Here is a 13,097-nt window from a genome sequence, read left to right on the forward strand (position 1 = left end):
TACGAGAGTGATGCAGAGGCTTAAGAGAGTGATGCAGTGGCATAAGAGAGTGATGCATAGGCTAAAGAGAGGGATGCCGAGGCTCAAGAGAGGGATGCAGAGGCTCAAGAGAGGGATGCAGAGGCTTTAAGAGAGGGATGCAGATGCTCATGAGAGGGATGCAGGAGTTCAAGAGAGTGATGCAGAGGCTTAAAAGAGGGATTCAGATGCTTATGATAGTGATGCAGAGGCTTAAGAAAGTGATGCAGAGGCTTAAGAGAGTGAGGCAGAGGCTTAGGAGAGGGATGCAGAGGCTCAAGCGAGTTTTTTCAGAGGCTTAAGAGGGTGATGCAGAGGCTCAAGAGAGTGATGCAGAGGTTCACGAGAGTGATTCAGAGGCTTAAGAGAGTGATGAAGAGGCATAAGAGAGTGATGCATAGGCTTAAGAGAGGGATGCAGTGGCTCAAGAGAAGGATGCAGAGGTCAAGAGAGGGATGCAGGGGCTCAAGAAAGGGATGCAGAGGCTAATGAGAGGGGTGCAGGAGTTCAAGAGAGTGATGCAGAGGCTCAAGAAAGGGATGCAGAGGCTTAAGAAAGTGATGCAAAGGCTCGAAAAAGGGATGCAGAGGCTTAAGAGGGTGATGCAGAGGCTCAAGAGAGTGATGCAGAGGCTCAAGAGAGGGATGCAGAGGCTCAAGAGAGTGATGCAGAGGATCAAGAGAGGGAAAGCAGAGGCTTAAGAGAGTGATGCAGAAGCTGAAGAGAGTGATGCAGAGGCTCTAGAGAGTGATGCAGAGGCTTAAGAGAGTGATGCAGAGGCTCATGAGAGTGATGCAGAGGATCAAGAGAGTGATGCAGAGGCTTAAGAGAGGGATGCAGAGGCTCAAGAGAGGGATGTATAGGCTCATGAGAGTGATGCAGAGGCTCAATAGAGGGATGCAGAGGCTGAAGAGAGAGATGCAGAAGCTCAAGAGAGGGATGCAGAGGCTCAAGAGAGTGATTCAGAGGCTTACGAGAGTGATGCAGAGGATTAAGAGAGTGATGCAGAGGCTCAAGAGCATGATGTAGAGGCTTAAGAGAGGGATTCAGAGGCTCAAGAGAATGATACAGAGGCTCAAGAGAGTGATGCAGAGGATCAAGAGAGGGATGCAGAGGATCAGGAGAGTGATGCAGAGGATGAAGCGAGTGATGTAGAGGCTCAAGAGAGTGATGTAGAGGCCCTGGAGAGTGATGCAGAGGATCAAGTGAGTGATGCAGAGGCTCAAGAGAGTGATGCAGAGGATCATGAGAGGGAAGCAGAAGCTTAAGAGAGTGATGCAGAGGCTGAAGAGAGTGTTGCAGAGGCTTCAGAGAATGATGCAGAGGTTCAAGAGAGTGATGCACAGGCTCAAGAGAGTGATGCAGAGGCTCAAGAGAGTGATACAGAGGCTCACGAGAGTGATGCAGAGTCTCATGAGAAGGATGTAATTGCTCAAGAGAGGGATGCAGAGGCTCAAGTGAGGGATGCAGAGGCACAAGAGAGGGATGCAGAGGCTTAAGAGAGGGATGCAGAGGCTCAAGAAAGGGATGCAGAGGCTTAAGCGAGCGATGCAAAGGCTCAAGAAAGGGATGCAGAGGCTCATAAGAGGGATGCAAGAGTTCAAGAGAGAGATGCAAAGGCTCATGAAAGGGATGCAGAGGCTTAAGAAAGTGATGCAGAGGCTCAACAGAGGGATGCAGAGGCTTAAGAGGGTGATGCAGAGGCTAAGGAGAGTGGTGCAGAGGCTCAATAGAGAGATGCAGGGGCTCAAGAGAGTGATGGAGAGGCTCATGAGAGTGATTCAGAGGTATACGGGAGTGATGCAGAGGCTTAAGAGAGTGATGCAGAGGCTTACGAGAATGATGCAGAGGCTTAAGAGAATGATGCAGAGGCACAAGAGAAGGATGCAGAGGTTCAAGAGAGGGATGAATAGGCTCAAGAGAGGGAGGCAGAGGCTCAAGAGAGGGATGCAGAGGCTAAAGTGAGTGAAGCAGAGGCTTAAAAGAGTGATGCAAAGGCTCAAGAGAGGGATGCAGAGGCTGAAGCGAGTGATGCAGAGCCTCTAGAGAGTGATGCAGAGTTTTAAGAGAGTGATGCAGAGGCTCAAGAGAGTGCTGCAAAAGGCTCAAGAGAGGGATGCAGAGGCTCAATAGAGTGATGCAGAGGCTCAAGAGAGAAAGGCAAAGGCTTAAGAGAGTGATGCAGAGGCTCAAGAGAGTGATGCAGAGGTTCAAGAGAATGATGCAGAGTCTCAAGAGAGTGATGCAGAACTTCAAGAGCTGGATGCAGAGGCTTAATAGAGTGATGCAGAGACTCAAGAGAGTGATGCAGAGGCTAAAGAGTGTGATAGAGAGGCTTAAGAGAGAGATGCAGAGGCTCAAGAGAGTGAAGCAGACGATCAAGAGAGTGATGCAGTGGCTCAAGAGAGTGCTGCAAAAGGCTCAAGACAGGGATGCTGAGGCTATAGAGAGGGATGCAGAGGATCAAGAGAGTGATGAAAAGGCTGAAGAGAGTATTGCAGAGGCCCAAGAGAGGGATGAAGAGGCTGAAGAGAGTGATGCAGAGGCTCAAGAGTGGGATGCAGAGGGTTAAGAGAGTGAGGCAGAGGCTTAGGAGAAAGATACAGAGGCTCAGGAGAGTGATGCAGAGGCTTAAGAGGATGTTGCAGAGGCTCAAGAGAGTGATGCAGAGGCTCACGAGAGAGGTATGCAAGGGCTCAAGAGAGAGATGCAGAGGCTCAAGTGAGGTAAGCAGAGGCGCAAGAGAGGGATGCAGAGGCTCCTGTGAGTGACGCAGAGGCTCAAGAGAGGGATGCAGACGCTTAAGAGAGTGATGCAAAGGCTCAAGTGAGGGATGCAGAATCTCATGAGAAGGATGCAGGAGTTCAAGAGAGGGATGCTGAGGCTCAAGAGAAGGATGCAGAGGCTAAAGTGAGGGATGAAGAGGCACAAGAGAGGGATGCAGAGGCTCTTGACAGTGATGCAGAGGCTCAAGAGAAGGATGCAGAAGCTCAAGACAGTGATTCAGAGGCTTACGAGAGTGATGCAGAGGCTTAAGAGAGTGATGCAGAGGCTTAAGAGAGTGATGCAGAGGCTTAAGAGAGGGATGCAGAGGCTCAAGTGAGGGATGCAGAGGCACAAGAGAGGGATGCAGAGGCTTAAGAGAGTGATGCAGAGGCTCAAGAGCGGGATTCAGAGGCTGAAGAGAGTGATGCAGAGGCTCAAGAGAGGGGTGCATAGGCTCATAAGAGGGATGCAGGAGTTCAAGAGGGAGATGCAAAGGCTCATGAAAGGGATGCAGAGGCTTAAGAAAGTGATGCAGAGGCTCAAAAGTGGGATGCAGAGGCTTATGAGGGTGATGCAGAGGCTCAGGAGAGTGATGCAGAGGCTCAATAGAGAGATGCAGGGGCTCAAGAGAGGGATGGAGAGGCTCAAGAGAGTGATTCAGAGGTTTACGGGAGTGATGCAGAGGCTAAAGGGAGTGATGCAGAGGCTTACGAGAGTGATGCAGAGGCTAAAGAGAGTGATGCAGAGGCTCATGAGAGGGATGGAGAGGCTCATGAGAGTGATTCAGAGGTTTACTGGAGTGATGCAGAGGCTTAAGAGAGTGATGCAGAGGCTTAAGAGACGGATGCAGAGGCTCAGGGGAGGGATGCAGAGTCTCAAGAGAGGATGCAGAAGCTCAAGTGAGGTTTGAAGAGGCACAAGAGAGGGATGCAGAGGCTCTTGAGAGTGATGCAGAGGCTCAAGAGAGGGATGCAGAGGCTTAAGAGAGTGAAGTAAAGGCTCAAGAGAGGGATGCAGAGGCTAATGAGAGGGATACAGGAGTTCAAGAGAGGGATGCAGAGGCTCAAGAGAGTTATGCAGAGGCTTAAGAGAGGGATCCAAAGGCTCAAGAGAGTGATGCAGAGGCTTAAGAGAGGGAGGCCGAGGCTCAAGAGAATGATGAAGAGGCTCAAGAGAGTGCTGCAGAGGCTCAAGAGAGGGATGCTGAGGCTCTAGAGAGGGATGCAGAGGCTCCAGAGAGTGATGCAGAGGCTTTCGTGAGTGATGCAGGGGCTCAAGAGAGTGATGCAGAGGCTCAAGAGAATAATGCAAAGGCTTAAGAGAGGTATTCAGAGGCTGAAGAGAATGATGCAGAGGCTCAAGAGAGTGATGCAGAGGATCAAGAGAGGGATGCAGAGGATTAAGAGAGTGATGCAGAGGCTGAAGCGAGTGATGTAGAGGCTCAAGAGAGTGATGTCGAGGCTCTGAAGAGTGATGCAGAGGCTCAAGAGAGTGATGCAGAGAATCAAGAGAGTGATGCAGAGGCTCAAGAGAGTGATGCAGAGGATCGTGAAAGGGAAGCAGAAGCTTAAGAGAGTGATGCAGAGAATTAAGAGAGTGTTGCAGAGGTTCAAGAGAGGGATGCAGAGGCTCAAGAGTTGGATGAATAGGCTCAACAGAGGGATTTAGAGGCTCAATAGATGGATGCAGAGGCTAAAGGAGTGATACAGAGGCACAAGAGAAAGAAGCAGAGGCACTTGAGAGTGATGCAGAGGCTCAAGAGAGGGATGCAGAGGCTTAAGAGAGTGATGCAGAGGCTCAAGAGAGGGATGCAGAGGCTGAAGCGAGTGATGCAGAGACTCTAGAGAGTGATGCAGAGGTTTAAGAGAGTGATGCAGAGGCTCAAGAGAGTGCTGCAAAAGGCTCAAGAGAGGGATGCTGCGGCTCCAGAGAGGGATGCAGAGGCTCAAGAGAGTGATGCAGAGGCTTAAGAGAGAGATGCAGTGGCTCAAGAGAATGATGCAGAGCCTCAAGAGAGTGATGCAGAACTTCAAGAGCGGGATGCAGAGGCTTAAAAGAGTGATGCAGAGACTGAAGAGAGTGATGCAGAGGCTAAAGAGAGTACTGCAAAAGGCTCTCGAGAGGGATGCTGAGGCCCCAGAGAGGGATGCAGAGGCTTGAGAGAGTGATGCAGAGGCTGAAGAGAGTGATGCAGAGGATCTAGAGAGTGATGCAGAGGCTTAAGAGAGTGATGCAGAGGCTTAAGAGAGTGAGGCAGAGGCTTGGGAGAGGGATGCAGAGGCTCAAGAGAGTGATGCAGAGGTTTAAGAGGGTGATGCAGAGGCTCAAGAGAGTGATGCAGACGATCAAGAGAGTGATGCAGAGGCTCAAGAGAGTGGTGCAGAGGATCAAGAGAGGGAAGCAGAGGCTTCAGAGAGTGCTGCAGAGGCTAAAGAGAGTGATGCAGAGGCTTTAGAGAGTGATGCAGAGGATTAAAAGAGTGATGCAGAGGCTTAAGAGAGAGATGCAGAGGCTCAAGAGAGGGATGCAGAGGCTCAAGAGATTCAAAGGATTACGAGAGTGATGCAGAGGCTTAAGAGAGTGATGCAGTGGCATAAGAGAGTGATGCATAGGCTAAAGAGAGAGATGCCGAGGCTCAAGAGAGGGATGCAGAGGCTCAAGAGAGGGATGCAGAGGCTCAAGACAGGGATGCAGATGCTCATGAGAGGGATGCAGGAGTTCAAGAGAGGGATGCAGAGGCTTAAGAGTGATTCAGATGCTTATGAGAGTGATGCAGAGGCTTAAGAAAGTGATGCAGAGGCTTAAGAGAGTGAGGCAGAGGCTTAGGAGAGGGATGCAGAGGCTCAAGAGAGTGATGCAGAGGCTTTAGAGGGTGATGCAGAGGCTCAAGAGAGTGATGCAGAGGTTCAAGAGAGTGATTCAGAGGCTTAAGAGAGTGATGAAGAGGCATAAGAGAGTGATGCATAGGCTTAAGAGAGGGATGCAGTGGCTCAAGAGAGGGATGCAGAGGTCAAGAGAGGGATGCAGGGGCTCAAGAAAGGGATGCAGAGGCTCATGAGAGGGATGCAGGAGTTCAAGAGAGTGATGCAGAGGCTCAAGAAAGGGATGCAGAGGCTTAAGAAAGTGATGCAGAGGCTCGAAAAAGGGATGCAGAGGCTTAAGAGGGTGATGCAGAGGCTCAAGAGAGTGATGCAGAGGCTCAAGAGAGGGATGCAGAGGCTCAAGAGTGTGATGCTGAGGATCAAGAGAGGGAAAGCAGAGGCTTAAGAGAGTGATGCAGAAGCTGAAGAGAGTGATGCAGAGGCTCGAGAGAGTGATGCAGAGGCTTAAGAGTTTCATGCAGAGGCTCATGAGAGTGATGCTCAGGATGAAGAGAGTGATGCAGAGGCTCGAGAGAGTGATGCAGAGGCTCAAGAGAGGGATTCAAAGGCTTAAGAGAGTGATGCAGAGGCCTCAAGAGAGTGATGCAGAGGTTGAAGAGAGTGTTGCAGAGGCGCAAGAGAGTGATGCAGAGGCTCAAGAGAGTGTTGCAGAGGATCAAGAGAGTCAAGCAAAGGCTCGAGAGAGTGATGCAGAGGCTGAAGAGAGTGTTGCAGAGGCTTAAGAGAGGGATGCAGTGGCTCAAGAGAGGGATGAAGAGGTCAAGAGAGGGATGCAGGGGCTCAAGAGAGGGATGCAAATGCTCATGAGAGGGATGCAGGAGTTCAAGAGAGTGATGCAGAGGCTCAAGAAAGGGATGCAGAGGCTTAAGAAAGTGATGCAGAGGCTCGGAAAAGGGATGCAGAGGCTTAAGAGGGTGATGCAGAGGCTCAAGAGAGTGATGCAGAGGCTCAAGAGAGGGATGCAGAGGCTCAAGAGAGTGATGCTGAGGATCAAGAGAGGGAAAGCAGAGGCTTAAGAGAGTGATGCAGAAGCTGAAGAGAGTGATGCAGAGGCTCTAGAGAGTGATGCAGAGGCTTAAGAGAGTGATGCAGAGGCTCATGAGAGTGATGCCGAGGATCAAGAGAGTGATGCAGAGGCTCGAGAGAGTGATGCAGAGGCTCAAGAGAGGGATTCAAAGGTTTAAGAGAGTGATGCAGAGGCTGAAGACAGTGTTGCAGAGGCGCAAGAAAGTGATGCAGAGGCTCAAGAGAGTGTTGCAGAGGATCAAGAGAGTGAAGCAAAGGCTCGAGAGAGTGATGCAGAGGCTGAAAAGAGTGTTGCAGAGGCTTAAGAGAGGGATGCAGTGGCTCAAGAGAGGGATGAAGAGGTCAAGAGAGGGATGCAGGGGCTCAAGAGAGGGATGCAGAGGCTCAAGTGAGGGATGCAGAGGCTCAAGAGAATGATGCAGAGGCCCCTTGAGAGTGACGCAGAGGCTCAAGAGAGGGATGCAGAGGCTTAAGAGAGTGTTGCAGTGGCTCAAGAGAGGGATGCAGAGGCTTAAGAGGGTGATGCAGAGACTCAAGAGAGTGATGAAGAGGCTCAAGAGAGGGATGCAGGGGCCCAAGAGAGTGATGCAGATGCTCAAGAGAGGGATGCAGAGGATGAAGAGAGTGATGCAGAGGCTCGAGGGAGTGATGCAGAGGCTTAAAAGAGGGATTCAGAGGCTCAGGAGAGGGATGCAGAGGATCTTGAGAGTGATGCAGAGGCTCAAGTGAGGGATGAAGAGGCACAAGAGAGGGATGCAGAGGCTCTTGAGAGTGATGCAGAGGCTCAAGAGAGGGATGCAAAGGCTTAAGAGAGTGAAGCAAAGGCTCAAAAGAGGGATGCAGATGGTCATGAGAGGGTTACAGGAGTTCAAGAGAGGGATACAGAGGCTCAAGAGAGTGATGCAGAGGCTTAAGAGAGGGACCCAAAGGCTCAAGAGAGTGATGCAGAGGCTTAAGAGAGGGATGCAGAGGCACAAGAGAATGATGAAGAGGCTGAAGAGAGTGCTGCAGAGGCTCAGGAGAGGGATGCTGAGGTTCCATAGAGGGATACAGAGGCTCCAGAGAGTGATGCAGAGGCTGAAGAGAGAGATGCAGAGGCTTAAGAGAGTGATGCAGGGGCTCAAGAGAGTGATGCAGAGGCTCAAGAGAATAATGTAGAAGCTTAAGAGAGAAATTCAGAGGCTCAAGAGAATGATGCAGAGGCTCAAGAGAGTGATGCAGAGGATCAAGAGAGGGATGCAGAGGATTAAGAGAGTGATGCAGAGGCTGAAGCGAGTGATGTAGAGGCTCCAGAGAGTGATGTAAATGCTCTGGTGAATGATGCAGAGGCTCAAGAGAGTGATGTAAAGGCTCTGGAGAGTGATGCAGAGGCTCAAGAGAGTGATGCAGAGCATAAAGAGAGTGATGCAGAGGCTCAAGAGAGTGATGCAGAGGATCATGAAAGGGAAGCAGAGGCTTAAGAGAGTGATGCAAAGGCTCAGGAGAGAGTTGCTGAGACTTCAGAGAGGGATGCAGAGGCTCATGAGACTGATGCAGAGTCTCAAGAGAGTGATGCAGAGGCTCATGAGAGTGATGCAGAGGCTACAGAGAGGGATGCAGAGGCTCAAGAGAGGGATGCAGAGGCTGAAGAGAGTGATGCAGAGGCTCAAGAGAGGGATGCAGAGGCTCAAGAGAGTTATTCAGAGGCTCACGAGGATGATGCAGAGGCATAAGAGAGTGATGCAGAGGCTTAAGAGAGGGATGCAGAGGCTCAAGAGAGGGATGCAGAGGCTCATAAGAGGGATGCAGGAGTTCAAGAGAGAGATGCAAAGGCTCTTGAAAGTAATGCAGAGGCTCAAAAGAGGGATGCAGAGGCTTAAGAGGGTGATGCAGAGGCTGAAGAGAGTGGTGCAGAGGCTCAATAGAAGGATGCAGGGGCTCAAGAGAGTAATGGAGAGGCTCAAGAGAGTGATTCAGAGGTTTACGGGAGTGATGCAGAGGCTTAAAAGAGTGATGCATAGACTGAAGAGAGTGATGCAGAGGCTAAAGAGAGTGATAGAGAGGCTCAAGAGAGTGATGCAGAGGCTCAAGAGAGTGATGCAGAGGCTAAAGAGAGTGATAGAGAGGCTCAAGAGAGTGATGCAGAGGCTCAAGAGAGTGATGCAGACGATCAAGAGAGTGATGCAGAGGCTCAAGAGAGTGCAGCAAAAGGCTCAAGAAAGGGATACTGAGGCTCCATAGAGGGATGCAGAGGCTTGAGAGAGTGATGCAGAGGGTGAAGAGAGTGATGCAGAGGCTTAAGAGAGGGATGCAGAGGCTCAAGACACGGATGCAGAGGCTCAAGAGAGTGATTCAGAGGATTATGAGAGTGATGCAGAGGCTTAAGAGAGTAATGCAGTGGCATATGAGAGTGATGCAGTGGCATAAGAGAGTGATGCATAGGCTAAAGAGAGGGATGCCGAGGCTCAAGAGAGGGATGCAGAGGCTCAAGAGAGGGATGCAGAGGCTCAAGAGAGGGATGCAGATGCTCATGAGAGGGATGCAGGAGTTCAAGAGAGGGATGCAAAGGCTCAAGAGAGTGATGCAGAGGCTTACGAAAGTGATGCAGAGGCTTAAGTGAGTGAGGTACAACCTTAGGAGAGGGATGCAGAGGCTGAAGAGAGTGCTGCAGAGGCTCAAGAGAGTGATGCAGAGGCTCAAGAGAGGGATGCAGGGGCTCAAGTGAGTGATGCAGAGGTTCAAGAGAGTGATTCAGAGGCTTAAGAGAGTGATGAAGAGGCATAAGAGAGTGATGCATAGGCTTAAGAGAGGGATGCAGAGGCTCAAGTGAGGGATGCAGAGGCAAAAGAGAGGGATGCAGAGGCTCTTGAGAGTGACACAGAGGCTCAAGAGAAGGAAGCAGAGGCACAAGAGAGTGATGCAAAGGCTCAGGAGAGGGATGCAGAGGCTCATGTGAGGGATGCAGGAGTTCAAGCGAGTGATGGAGAGGCTCAAGCAAGGGATGCAGAGGCTTAAGAAAGTGATGCAGAGGCTCAAAAAATGGAAGCAGAGGCTTAAGAGGGTGATGCAGAGGCTCAAGAGAGTGATGCAGAGGCTCAAGAGAGGGAAAGCAGATGCTTAAGAGAGTGATGCAGAAGCTCAAGAGAGTGATGCAGAGGCTCTAGAGAGTGATACAGAGGCTTAAGAGAGTGATGCAGAGGCTCATGAGAGTGATGCAGAGGATCAAGAGAGTGATGCAGAGGCTCGAGATAGTGATGCAGAGGCTCAAGAGAGGGATTCAGAGGCTTAAGAGAGTGATGCAGAGGCTCATGAGAGGGATGCAGAGGCTTAAGCGAGTGATGCAAAGGCTCAAGAGAGGGATGCAGAGGCTCAAGAGAGTGATTCAGAGGCTTACGAGAGTGATGCAGAGGCATAAGAGAGTGATGCAGAGGCTTAAGAGAGGGATGCAGAGGCTCAAGAGAGGGATGCAGAGGCTCAACAGAGGGATGCAGAGGCTCAAGAGAGGGATGCAGAGGCTCAAGTGAGGGATGCAGAGGCAAAAGAGAGGGATGCAGAGGCTTAAGAGAGTGATACAGAGGCTCAAGAGAGGGATGCAGAGGCTTAAGCGAGTGATGCAAAGGCTCAAGAGAGGGATGCAGAGGCTCATAAGAGGGATGCAGGAGTTCAAGAGAGAGATGCAAAGGCTCTTGAAAGGGATGCAGAGGCTTAAGAAAGTAATGCAGAGGCTCAAAAGAGGGATGCAAAGGCTTAAGAGGGTGATGCAGAGGCTCAAGAGAGTGGTGCAGAGGCTCAATAGAGGGATGCAGGGGCTCAAGAGAGTAATGGAGAGGCTCAAGAGAGTGATTCAGAAGTTTACGGGAGTGATGCAGAGGCTTAAGAGAGTGATGCAGAGGCTTACGAGAGTGATGCAGAGGCTTAAGAGAGTGATGCAGAGGCTCAAGAGAGGGATGCAGAGGCTCAAGAAAGGGATGCTGAGGCTAAGGTGAGTGATGCAGAGGCACAAGAGAAAGATGCAGAGGCACTTGAGAGTGATGCAGAGGCTCAAGAGAGGGATGCAGAGGCTGAAGCGAGTGATGCAGAGACTCTAGAGAGTGATGCAGAGGTTTAAGAGAGTGATGCAGAGACTCTAGAGAGTGATGCAGAGGTTTAAGAGAGTGATGCAGAGGCTCAAGTGAGTGCTGCAAAAGGCTCAAGCGAGGGATGCTGAGGCTCCAGAGAGGGATGCAGAGGCTCAAGAGAGTGATGCAGAGGCTCAAGAGAGAAAGGCAGAGGCTTAGGAGAGTGATGCAGAGGCTCAAGAGAGTGATGCAGTGGCTCAAGAGAATGATGCAGAGGCTCACGAGAGTAATGCAGAACTTCAAGAGCGGGATGCAGAGGCTTAAAAGAGTGATGCAGAGACTGAAGAGAGTGATTCAGAGGCTTTAGAGAGTGATGCAGAGGCTTAAGAGAGTGATGCAGAGACTTAAGAGAGGGATGCAGAGGCTCAAGAGAGGGATGCAGAGGCTCAAGAGTGTGATTCAGATGATTACGAGAGTGATGCAGTGGCATAAGAGAGTGATGCAGTGGCATAAGAGAGTGATGAATAGGCTAAAGAGAGGGATGCCGAGGCTCAAGAGAGGGATGCAGAGGCTCAAGAGAGGGATGCAGAGGCTCAAGAGAGGGATGCAGATGCTCATGAGAGGGATGCAGAAGTTCATGAGAGGGATGCAGAGGCTCAAGAGAGTGATGCAGAGGCTCAAGAGAGAAAGGCAGAGGCTTAGGAGAGTGATGCAGAGGCTCAAGAGAGTGATGCAGTGGCTCAAGAGAATGATGCAGAGGCTCAAGAGAGTGATGCAGAACTTCAAGAGCGGGATGCAGAGGCTTAAAAGAGTGATGCATAGACTGAAGAGAGTGATGCAGAGGCTAAAGAGAGTGATAGAGAGGCTCAAGAGAGTGATGCCGAGGCTCAAGAGAGTGATGCAGAGGCTAAAGAGAGTGATAGAGAGGCTCAAGAGAGTGATGCAGAGGCTCAAGAGAGTGAAGCAGACGATCAAGAGAGTGATGCAGAGGCTCAAGAGAGTGCTGCAAAAGGCTCAAGAGAGGGATACTGAGGCTCCATAGAGGGATGCAGAGGCTTGAGAGAGTGATGCAGAGGCTGAAGAGAGTGATGCAGAGATCCTAGAGAGTGATGCAGAGGCTTAACAGAGTGATGCAGAGGCTTAAGAGAGGGATGCAGAGGCTCAAGACACGGATGCAGAGGCTCAAGAGAGTGATTCAATGGATTACGAGAGTGATGCAGAGGCTTAAGAGAGTGATGCAGTGTCATAAGAGAGTGATGCAGTGGCATAAGAGAGTGATGCATAGGCTAAAGAGAGGGATGCCGAGGCTCAAGAGAGGGATGCAGAGGGTCAAGAGAGGGATGCAGAGGCTCAAGAGAGGGATGCAGATGCTCATGAGAGGGATGCAGGAGTTCAAGAGAGGGATGCAGAGGCTTAAGAGAGTGATGCAGAGGCTTACGAAAGTGATGCAGAGGCTTAAGGGAGTGAGGTACAGGCTTAGGAGAGGGATGCAGAGGCTGAAGAGAGTGATGCAGAGGCTCAAGAGAGTGATGCAGAGGCTCAAGAGAGGGATGCAGGGGCTCAAGAGAGTGATGCAGAGGTTCAAGAGAGTGATTCAGAGGTTTAAGAGAGTGATGAAGAGGCATAAGAGAGTGATGCATAGGCTTAAGAGAGGGATGCAGTGGCTCAAGAGAGGGATTCAGAGGTCAAGAGAGGGATGCAGGGGCTCATGAGAGGGATGCAGAGGCTCAAGTGAGGGATGCAGAGGCAAAAGAGAGGTATGCAGAGGCAAAGGAGAGGGATGCAGAGGCTCTTGAGAGTGACGCAGAGGCTCAAGAGAAGGATGCAGAGGCACAAGAGAGTGATGCAAAGGCTCAGGAGAGGGATGCAGAGGCTCATGAGAGGGATGCAGGAGTTCAAGCGAGTGATGGAGAGGCTCAAGCAAGGGATGCAGAGGCTTAAGAAAGTGATGCAGAGGCTCAAAAAAGGGATGCAGAGGCTTAAGAGGGTGATGCAGAGGCTCAAGAAAGTGATGCAGAGGCTCAAGAGAGGGAAAGCAGAGGTTTAAGAGAGTGATGCAGAAGCTCAAGAGAGTGATGCAGAGGCTCTAGAGAGTGATGCAGAGGCTTAAGAGAGTGATGCAGAGGCTCACGCGAGTAATGCAGAGGATCAAGAGAGTGATGCAGAGGCTCGAGAGAGTGATGTAGAGGCTCAAGAGAGGGATTCAGAGGCTTAAGAGAGTGATGCAGAGGATTCAAGAGAGTGATGCAGAGGCTTAAGAGAGTGATGCAGAGGCTCAAGAGAGGGATGCAGAGGCTTAAGCGAGTGATGCAAAGGCTCAAGAAAGGGATGCAGAGGCTCAAGAGAGTGATTCAGAGGCTTACGAGAG

This window comes from Procambarus clarkii, chromosome 16 (genome assembly GCF_040958095.1).
Source record: "Procambarus clarkii isolate CNS0578487 chromosome 16, FALCON_Pclarkii_2.0, whole genome shotgun sequence".
Taxonomy (NCBI): domain Eukaryota; kingdom Metazoa; phylum Arthropoda; class Malacostraca; order Decapoda; family Cambaridae; genus Procambarus; species Procambarus clarkii.